Below are 9,310 nucleotides of genomic sequence, written 5' to 3'. Positions count from 1 at the left end.
CCCCTCCAAAACCCTCAGTTTGTTTCTCTGAGTCCACAGTATCTCGTGGGTTGTCTTCCCCTTTGATTTCCCCCAACTCACTTCTCCTCACCTTCTTCCAATGTCCTCCGTGTTATTCCTTATGCTCCACAAGTACATGAAACCATATGATAATTGACTCTCTCTGCTTGACTTATTTCACTCAGCATAATCTCCTCCAGTCACATCTATGTTGATACAAAAGTTCGGTATTCATCCTTTCTAATGGAGGCATAATAGTCCATTGTGTAAATGGACCATATCTTCATCCATTCATCTGTTGAAGGGCATCTTGGCTTTTTCCACAGTTTGGAGACTGTGGCCATTGTTGTTATGAACATTGGGGTACAGATGGCCCTTCTTTTCATTACATCTGTATCTTTGGGGTAAATATATATATATATACACATATATATGTATATATATAAAACATATATGTATGTTATATAAACATATAACATATGTATTTATATAAATAGAGAGAGAGAGGTGCTATTGCATACATCAGTAGTTCACTCTTTGTAATCAATGTGAAGTGTTTCACTGTATAGATATATCTTGATTTTTATCCATTCTTTTGTTAATGAGCTTTTAGTTTTTGTCTATTATAAACAATTGATAGCATTTATATACATGTCTTTTTGTGAACGTATTTACTCATTTTTTTCATTGATATATGCTCAGAACAGAAATTGCTAAATCATAACATGGGTGTGCTTTAGTTTGGGGAGAAAAATGGCAAACTTTTTAGTAGTATATACATTATGCTCACACCAGCAATGGGATAGTTTTATTTCTACATTCTTGCTGTAATGTGGTTTTAGCATTTCTGATGAGGGTATAACAGTATTTCATTGCATTTTTTTTTCAGATTTTATTTATTTAATTGACAGACAGAGATCACAAGTAGGCAGAGAGGCAGGCAGAGAGAGAGGAAAGAAGACTTCCTGCCAAGCAGACAGCCCAATGCGGGCCTCGATCCTAGGATCCTGAGATCATGACCTGAGACAAAGGCAGAGGCTTAACCCACTGTGCCACCTAGGCACCCCTCATTGCATTTTCAATTTGTGTTTCTGTATTAGTTTTCTATTGTTGCTCAAATAAGTTACAATACAATTAGTAGTTTTAAAAACTCTCACAAGTTGGGACGCCTGGGTGGCTCAGTTGGTTAAGCAGCTGCCTTCAGCTCGGGTCATGATCCCAGCGTCCTGGGATCGAGTCCCACATCAGGCTCCTTGCTCGGTGGGGAGCCTGCTTCTCCCTCTGCCTCTGCCTCCCATTCTGTCTGCCTGTGCTTGCTCTCTCCCCCCCCCTCTCTGATAAATAAATAAAATCTTTAAAAAAAAAAAAACTCTCACAAGTTTATTATCTTGCAGTTTTGTAGGTTGGCATTGACATGGTCCTACCAGGCTTAGGTGAAACTGTCAACTCCATTCCTTTCCTGAGAGAATATCCAGAGGACAATCTATTTCTTAGTCTTTTGCAGATTCTAGAAGACATGCAAATTCTGGGCTCATGGCCATCTTGTTTCCCCTTGAAAGTGAGCAACCTTACTCACTTCTCTTATTCACCCATTCAGCATGGACATCATTAAGTTTTGTGTTTCCTTCCAAGTTCATTTATCTTCAGCCTGAATAACTTCCCTTAATATATCTTCTGCTGTGGATCTTTTCATAGTGAATTGTCTGAGTTATTGTTTGCATAAAAGCATATTTGTGTTACCTTAATTTTTGAAGGGTATTTTTGCTAGCTGTACAATTTGTGTTTACTAATTTATTTTCTTTCTTTTTAGAATGCTAATGCTAATATTTTCTTAGGCTTTCATGCTGTTTGTTGAAAATCATTTATCACATAGTATTGATTCTTTGAGGTTAATATTTCTCTTTTCTCTATTTTTTTAAGATTTTTTTTATTTATCCATTTGACAGAATCACAAGCAGGCAGAGAGGAGGAAGCAGGCCCCCCGCCAAGCAGAGAGCCTGATGCGGGGCTCGATGCCAGGACCCTGGGACCATGACCGGAGCGGAAGGCTGAGACTTCAACCCACTGAGCCACCCAGGCGCCCCTCTATTGTTTTTTTGTTTTGTTTTGTTTTTTTGTTTTTTTTCCCCCTGTGCTTTAGCAGTTTAGCTATAATGTACCTAAGGTTGCTTTCTTTCTAATTATTCTGCTTGAGCTTTACAGAACTTCTGGATTCCTGGATTGACAAATACCTTCCATCAATTTTGAAAAAGTCTAGTGTATATTTCTTTAAATATTGCTTCTGCCCCATTTTCTCCCTTTTTTTTCTTCTGGAACTCCAATTAAATACATGTTAGACCATTTGACTGAGTCCAGCACCATATCTCTTAGGCTTGGATCTTTCTAGCCTTTTCTCCGTTTCAGATGAAATACACTCTTATAACCATTCAATATATTTACTAATTCTATCTTCTATTTTGTTTAGTCTCCTTTGAAGCCCTTCCATTGAGTTCTTAATTTTAGGTTCTGTACTTTTTAGTTCTAGGATGTCCATTCAATTTTATTTTTTTATATAAATTTTGATTCCTTGTTGAAATTCTCAATATTTCCATTTATTTTGTATATTTTTCCTCTAATTTAAAAATATGTCAGTCATAATTCTTTTAAGATATCTGACTGTTAAATACAGTATCTGGATTACTCCTAGAACTGCTTCTACTTTTTTTCTTCAAATTATCAGTCATTTTTTTTCCCCAGGTATTCAAATTTCCACAAATTTTTATTAATGATACAAGAACTATAAATCTTCAAGTGACATGCAATTTATTTCCTAAAATAGGACTTTTGCTGTCAAACCCTATTTCTTCCTTGTATATGAAAAAGACAGGCTACAGGTGATAAAATGTTCACTGAGTTAAATGAACAAACCCACAATTACAATGTACAAAATCTATTCCACTGTCAGTGTTAGTCATTTTGCTTTTTAAACCTTCTCAAGAAATAAGGACCAAAGGAACTTCAAACTCTAATCATGAAGAAATTTATAGATATAAAATTGAGACACTTATTTTTTAGATTCTACTAAGATAATGAAATAGTAGATATTCAGAAATATCTTATGACAAGAGCTGTTACCTATCTGGGAACATCACTAATGGGTTACCTCGTTAACTGCAAAAATTTGCTTAACATTTGTGTATAAGATCATCAATCTAGATCTCTCATATTTCTCAAGTTTTCAGCCTTCCCTTTAATAAGGACTACAAGAATGCAATAATCATGTAAATTTCTCTTTTTTATTAATAATTTTTAAATAGTTGACTATTTTAAACATTTTTCCTGTTTATAAATATGTTTTCTAAGTCAAGTTACTGATCTTCAATGTGTCTTTGTTTTCTTATCTGTGTCACAAAAAAAATCAAACTACAAAAATTTTCAGTCTTTGGCTTGAAGAATACATTATTTCTAATATTGTGTTAAAATGGGATATTTGATAGGACTCAGGCTTAAATTTAAAATCACCCACAGCTTACTCTACTCGATAACTTTCAATATTTTTTGAATTTTTGATTCAATTTTTGATAATTAGTTGGTGTCCAGAGGTTAGTGGTCTGGAGTCCTAGGGGTAAATCTCCTTATTATGATGGTGGATCATATTCCAAGGGAGTGTGGTTTTTCATTGCTCTGAGAATTTCTACATTCCTGAATACACACCTAAAACCAAAACTAAATCCCAGGATGCTTTTAGTTGTTGAATATATTTCAAATGCTTTATTTCTAAATTTTGAGTCAAGGCAACACCCTCTAAATATACTCCTTTTACTTTTTTTTTCCTTTTATTTTTATACTATACTTTCCTGACAACAAATTGTTTGCCACACTCCTGTTTTGTTTCCTCTTAAATAACTTATGCCTTAAATAACTTTTGTTTCCTCTTAAATAACCTTATGGTCATTAACTGTACAATGATTCCTGTAATAAGGCATTATCTGTACTATATTGGAGTGAGCTATAAGGAAAGATCATATATCTCTCCACTCCCCTTGAATTTGGCAACGATTTGGTTCTGCAAACAAATTTGACATTGAAGCTTCTTATTAGCTGGGTCAACTGAGAGTGGTAAATCTCCATGATTGTCATGTGAAGAGAGATAATATGTATTAACTTATACAAATTTACAGTTTTTCCATCTATGTAACAATGTGAATTTCATCTTTGCACCTTTGGCTTTTCATTTGACTACCTGTCCATTGTTCCCTAAGAGAAAGTCTGCTCTTGCCAACTTATCATCTAAGGTTTTGGTGACAGAAAGTAGAAAATGTAAGCAGGAAAAGATAAGATCAAAGAAAGAGTTGGAAAGACTGTAATAGTATTATTTGTTGGAATATTTCCCAGGCCTTCCTTATTGTAGAAAATGGGAAAAGAAAACGGAAGAATAAGAGAGAGTAAAGTTTTGTTCTTTCAAAACAGAGAATAGAGAAAGTAAACCATACAAAACCACCACAAAAAAGTCAACAAAAATCCAGAAATTGTTAACTTCATCTATTAGAGTAAAAACAAAACAAAACAAAACAAAAAACTGAGACAGAGAGTATCCGAAAGTAAGCAGCGTTAAGTGAAAATTTTGAGGATGTGAGAAAGTTCAGGTGTGTTAGAGTGTGTAGATGGAGAGAAATGGGATTATAAGAGCTTTCATTTTGGGTTACGAGTTAGATATCTTTTACTATTTTTATATAAATTCACTTCAAGTTTTTTTAAGATTTTATTTGACATTTTATTTGTTTATTTTGCGCATGAGAGCGCAAACAGGGGAAGGGACAGAGTGAGAAGAAGAAGAAGACTTCCTGCTGAGCCAGGAACCCAATTCAGGGATCAATTCCAGTACCCCAGGACCAGGACCTGAGCCGAAGGCAGATCCCCAACTGACGTCCACCCAGTTCCCCCTACACGTCAAGATGTTTAATTAATTATTGTTGGTAACTTGACTGTGTTTTTAATTGTATCACTAAAGTGAGCCTAAACCACACAGCAGTCCTCTAAGACCTGAATACATCATCACTGCTTTTTCTGTTGCCAAATTCAGTGGTTTGTTTCTCTTTCTGTTCTCATATTTCTTAATCTCCTGACAGAATTTGGCAGGATTCACCACCCCCTCTTTCTGGAACACTGTTCTCTATCAGTTCTTAGCACACCATTTTTTTCTAGTTTTTCTCCCAACTCTGGCTGCTCTTCCCCTCTCCCTGATGGTCTCTCAGGATCAGTACTCACTAGGTCTCTTCTCTGCCTTGATACCTCTTCTAATCTGTGGCTTTAGAGACCATCTGTAGTTGAATGAATCCCAAATTTATATCTGTAGTCCAGAATCAGATAATTGTACTCTTGAAAACTTCCTCAGGGGACGCCTGGGTGGCTCAGTCAGTTGAGCCGCTGCCTTTAGCTCAGGTCATAATCCCAGGGTTCTGGGATCAAGTCCCTCATCGGGCTCCTTGTCTAGCAGGAAGCCTGCTTCTCTCTCTGCTTCTGCCTGCCACTCTGTCAACTTGTGCTCTCTCTGACAAATAAATAAACAAAATCTTAAAAAAAAAAAAAAGAAAGAAAAGAAAGAAAAAAAACTTCCTCAGATGTTGGACTAAAGTCTCAAAATTAAAATTCTAAAATAAAATTTCTGCTTTTACTCATAAAGCCTCATCTACTGTATTTTCACAAGTGGCATTATCATTCAGTCAATTCCAAAATATACATTCCTGAGAATTATTCTTTTCTTTCTTTTTTTTTTTTTTACTTCGATCCCCACATACAATCCATCAATTCTTTCTCCAAAGTATTTCTCACATCTGTACCCTTCTTTCCCTCTTCCCCAGAATGCCCCTGGTCAACTCTTCATGTTTCCACGGCCTTCCACTATCACTTTTATTCAACTCCATTCCAAACAATTATGGAACAATATTTCTTTAATATTCTTAGTTTATTAATCCTGTCATGAAAAATCTGCACAATCACCACAGAGGAACCCACTGCAGCATCTTTACTCCTTCCTTTGTCCAGTCTCTGACTCACTTTTTGCCAGCACCCAAATTGGCTTTTGTAGTCCCCCTGATTTTCTTCATTCCGTTCTTGCATTCCTTTCACTGTTTTCTTGATATCCTTTTCTTCTCATATAGGCCATGTCTTGTGAGTCTATGTTTGGGTTCCTTTTTCTCTGCATAATCCAAGGAATCATAAATCATGCCAAATCCAGTTGTCTTGCCACTGTTGGGGTCGATTCCACGTTAAAATATGTTAACCCCCTATGGCCTGCCTGGGCCTACTTAGGCATAGTGACTCCATGTTGCCTAGGTAGACATTTTGTTGTTTAATAAATGCCTCAACAGTTATTGATATCAGTTCCAGGTAACTCTTACTAAAACACATACTTAAAACAAAGCCATTTTGTTGTTTAATAAATGCCTCAACAGTTACTATTGGTTCCAGGTAACCATTACTAAAACACACAGGTAAGAGGCATCCAATTAGCCAAAGCTACATATGCAGATGTCTGCGATTGTGCCCTATAAAAACTAGCCTATAAGACCAAAGGCATCGCTCTCTTTGGAGGCAGCCCTGGCCGGGCAGTCTGACTTCTAATGCTTGGCATAGAATAAAGCTTTACATAACATTTACTTTGTCTCAGCCTCGTTCCCTGGCCGGTCAGTCTAAATTCTAATGCTTGGCGTAGAATAAGGCTTTGCGTAACTTTGTCTCAGTCTCGTTCCTTTGATAACGGACCCAACAGCCACCACCAAAATGGGTTCTGAATTCAAATACAAATATGACATCTGGTGTGGTCTTGAACATTTTGTCTAGTTTTTCCTGAATTTCTGTCTTAGATATTATTGCCTTTCCAGGGTGAAGGACATCAGTGACCACCTGTTTCTGCTCAAGTAGTCAGTTGGTGATGAAATTCCTGGTCCAGAGAGTTACTGTGTCATTCATGATGGTCGCTGAACTTCAAGCAGCTGGAAAGGAAAAGAGAACCACTATCTGCCCTGGAATAATATTTTTAAAAAACCACATGCACACAAATCGGGCCATATGATATCCTAGTAAAATTTCCGAATAGCATCTTATTTTCACTTAGAGAAAATCTGAATTTCTTTTTTTTTTTTTTAAAGATTTTATTTGTTTATTCGACAGACAGAAATCACAAGTAGGTAGAGAGGCAGGTGGGGGAGGGGGGCAAGCTCCCCGCGGAGCAGACATCCAGATGTGGGACTCAATCCCAGGAGCCTGGGATCATGACCTGATCTGAAGGCAGAGGCTTTAACCCACTGAACCACCCAAGTGTCCCCCTGAATTTCTAATATTGGCATACAGGACCTTAAATCATCTTGCTGATCTTAACTTGTTCAGTCTTCATGTTATTTTCCCTCTGTCCACAATCCAATTACCTGGACATTGGTTACTTCTTAAAATGTGTTATTTCTCCTGTTGGTGCATTTGAAAATACAGTTTTTGCTCTCATAAAAACTTTCATTTTTAATTCTTGTTGAACAGTTGTCAAAAACTGGACAAAGTGAAATATCACCTTTGACCTTCTGTGATAAAAATGACCTCCTTCTATTCTCTTTCAGGATATCTCTGTCCTTCATAGCATTTGAGCATTTACAACTGATATATTGTTTTATTCCTGATTGAATAGGAAGGTCCAAACGAGAAGGGAGTTTGTTTTATATAGTAAGCAAACTGCTTGGCACAAAGAAGTCATGCAATAAATATTAAATAACCTTTAAAATAAATTTATTTCCTTTGGTCTACATTAGGGGGTATTTGGTGGGTCAACATACAGGTTTTTAAAATAGATTTTGGGAGAGCAAAAGAGAAAATCTTAAATAGGCTCCACACTCAACATGCAACTCGATGGGGGGCTTGATCTCACAACCCTAAGATCATAACCTGAATTGAAATCAAGAGTTGGACACTTAAACAATGGAGCCACTCAGGTGCCCCTCTTTGTTGTTGTTGTTGTTGTGATTTAAATAGGCTCTGTGGAGTCCAATATGGGTCTTGAACTCATGACACTAAGGTCAAGACCTGAGCTGAGATCAAGAATCTGATGCTTAACGGACTGAGTCACCCAGGCAACCCTAAAATACATACTTTTTTAAGAGCATAGTCTTTTGCAGAACTGGTTAGTTACTCTGTGACTACTACAACCTCTTAGGTAGTATGAATTCTCTTCCAGCCACTGCATGAAACTCTTTTAGATGTTCTTTGTCATTAACTATAGTATTACATCTATTTCTATTTAATTAAAAACAGAAATTAAAGCTTGGAAAAGTGAAGTTCAACCTTCTGGACTTGATTAGGAAAACAGAGTTGCATAATGCCATAAAATCTCATAATATTTGCCTTTTTCATCCTTGAGACAAGCTGCTATTCAAGCAATTATCCAGGGATCATGATAACTGAATTTTTTCATTTCTTTTGGTGGATTCCCATGGTGTTCAATTGTAGAGCTCATCACTCCCTACCATAGCAGTCCACATCCAAGGATCATGAGGATGTAGAAACAGTCTCTAATCTCCGAATTTTCTACCTTCCATAACTTATATAGGAACTGAGGTTGATTTGCTTATCATTTAAGTCTCTTTGATCACCTCTGATTTCATAATGGGGAAAATTTTTTAAAAAGGACTAATTCTACCACTTAATCTTGTTTTCAAAAATTTAAGTTAATATTCTTACTTCACAATGATTAATGGGTCTAGCAAGCCTTTCAACATTTTCTGTTCAACACATTTTAATTACATAAGCACATCATTTTCTCATTTTAGAAAATTCTTAATTCTCATTCCATTTTAGAAAGTGGAATTGCCAACTAGCAAGGGTTAGTCTCCTTGTTTGATGTTGCATTTTTCTCTCATCTGATGAACAGAACCTAGGAATTTAATGTGAAATGAGTTTAGTGTTTTCTTAAGCAGTCAGTGGTTAGTGGAGAAGCTCTGGGAGAGAGGGTGTTTGTTAACATTTCCATCTTTTCTTGTGCTAAATAGCACCCCACTGAATGGAGCAGCTGCCTACTACAACAGTAGGATGAAGCTCATGGTCTGTAAAGCAAACCCCATGAATTCCTTTAAAATAAAGAGAGTATGTATATAGCCACATCAGTACATTAACTAAATTCAAAATATTAATTATTAAACTGTTCTTAAATTTGAAAAGAACACACCAAACATTTTTTAATGGAGTTCAGCTAAATTCTTAAGATAGGATTTGAAACAGTTCTTCCTTGATTTCAGTCAATCACTTCATCTTTTCTACAAGTTTTCATTGACAAAATAGGAAGACGTAA

The 9,310-nt window shown here is 36.2% G+C and overlaps 1 pseudogene; it reads right to left on the bottom strand.

Moving 5' to 3' along the window:
* Positions 1 to 6,032: 6,032 nt before the first annotated feature.
* LOC106005369 lies at positions 6,033 to 6,951 on the bottom strand (annotated as a pseudogene).
* Positions 6,952 to 9,310: the final 2,359 nt, after the last annotated feature.

The sequence above is a fragment of the Mustela putorius genome, unplaced genomic scaffold (genome assembly GCF_011764305.1).
Source record: "Mustela putorius furo isolate JIRA1106 unplaced genomic scaffold, ASM1176430v1.1 tig00000721_pilon_pilon_pilon, whole genome shotgun sequence".
NCBI lineage: Eukaryota > Metazoa > Chordata > Mammalia > Carnivora > Mustelidae > Mustela > Mustela putorius.
This window is presented reverse-complemented; position numbering and strand designations above follow the sequence as displayed.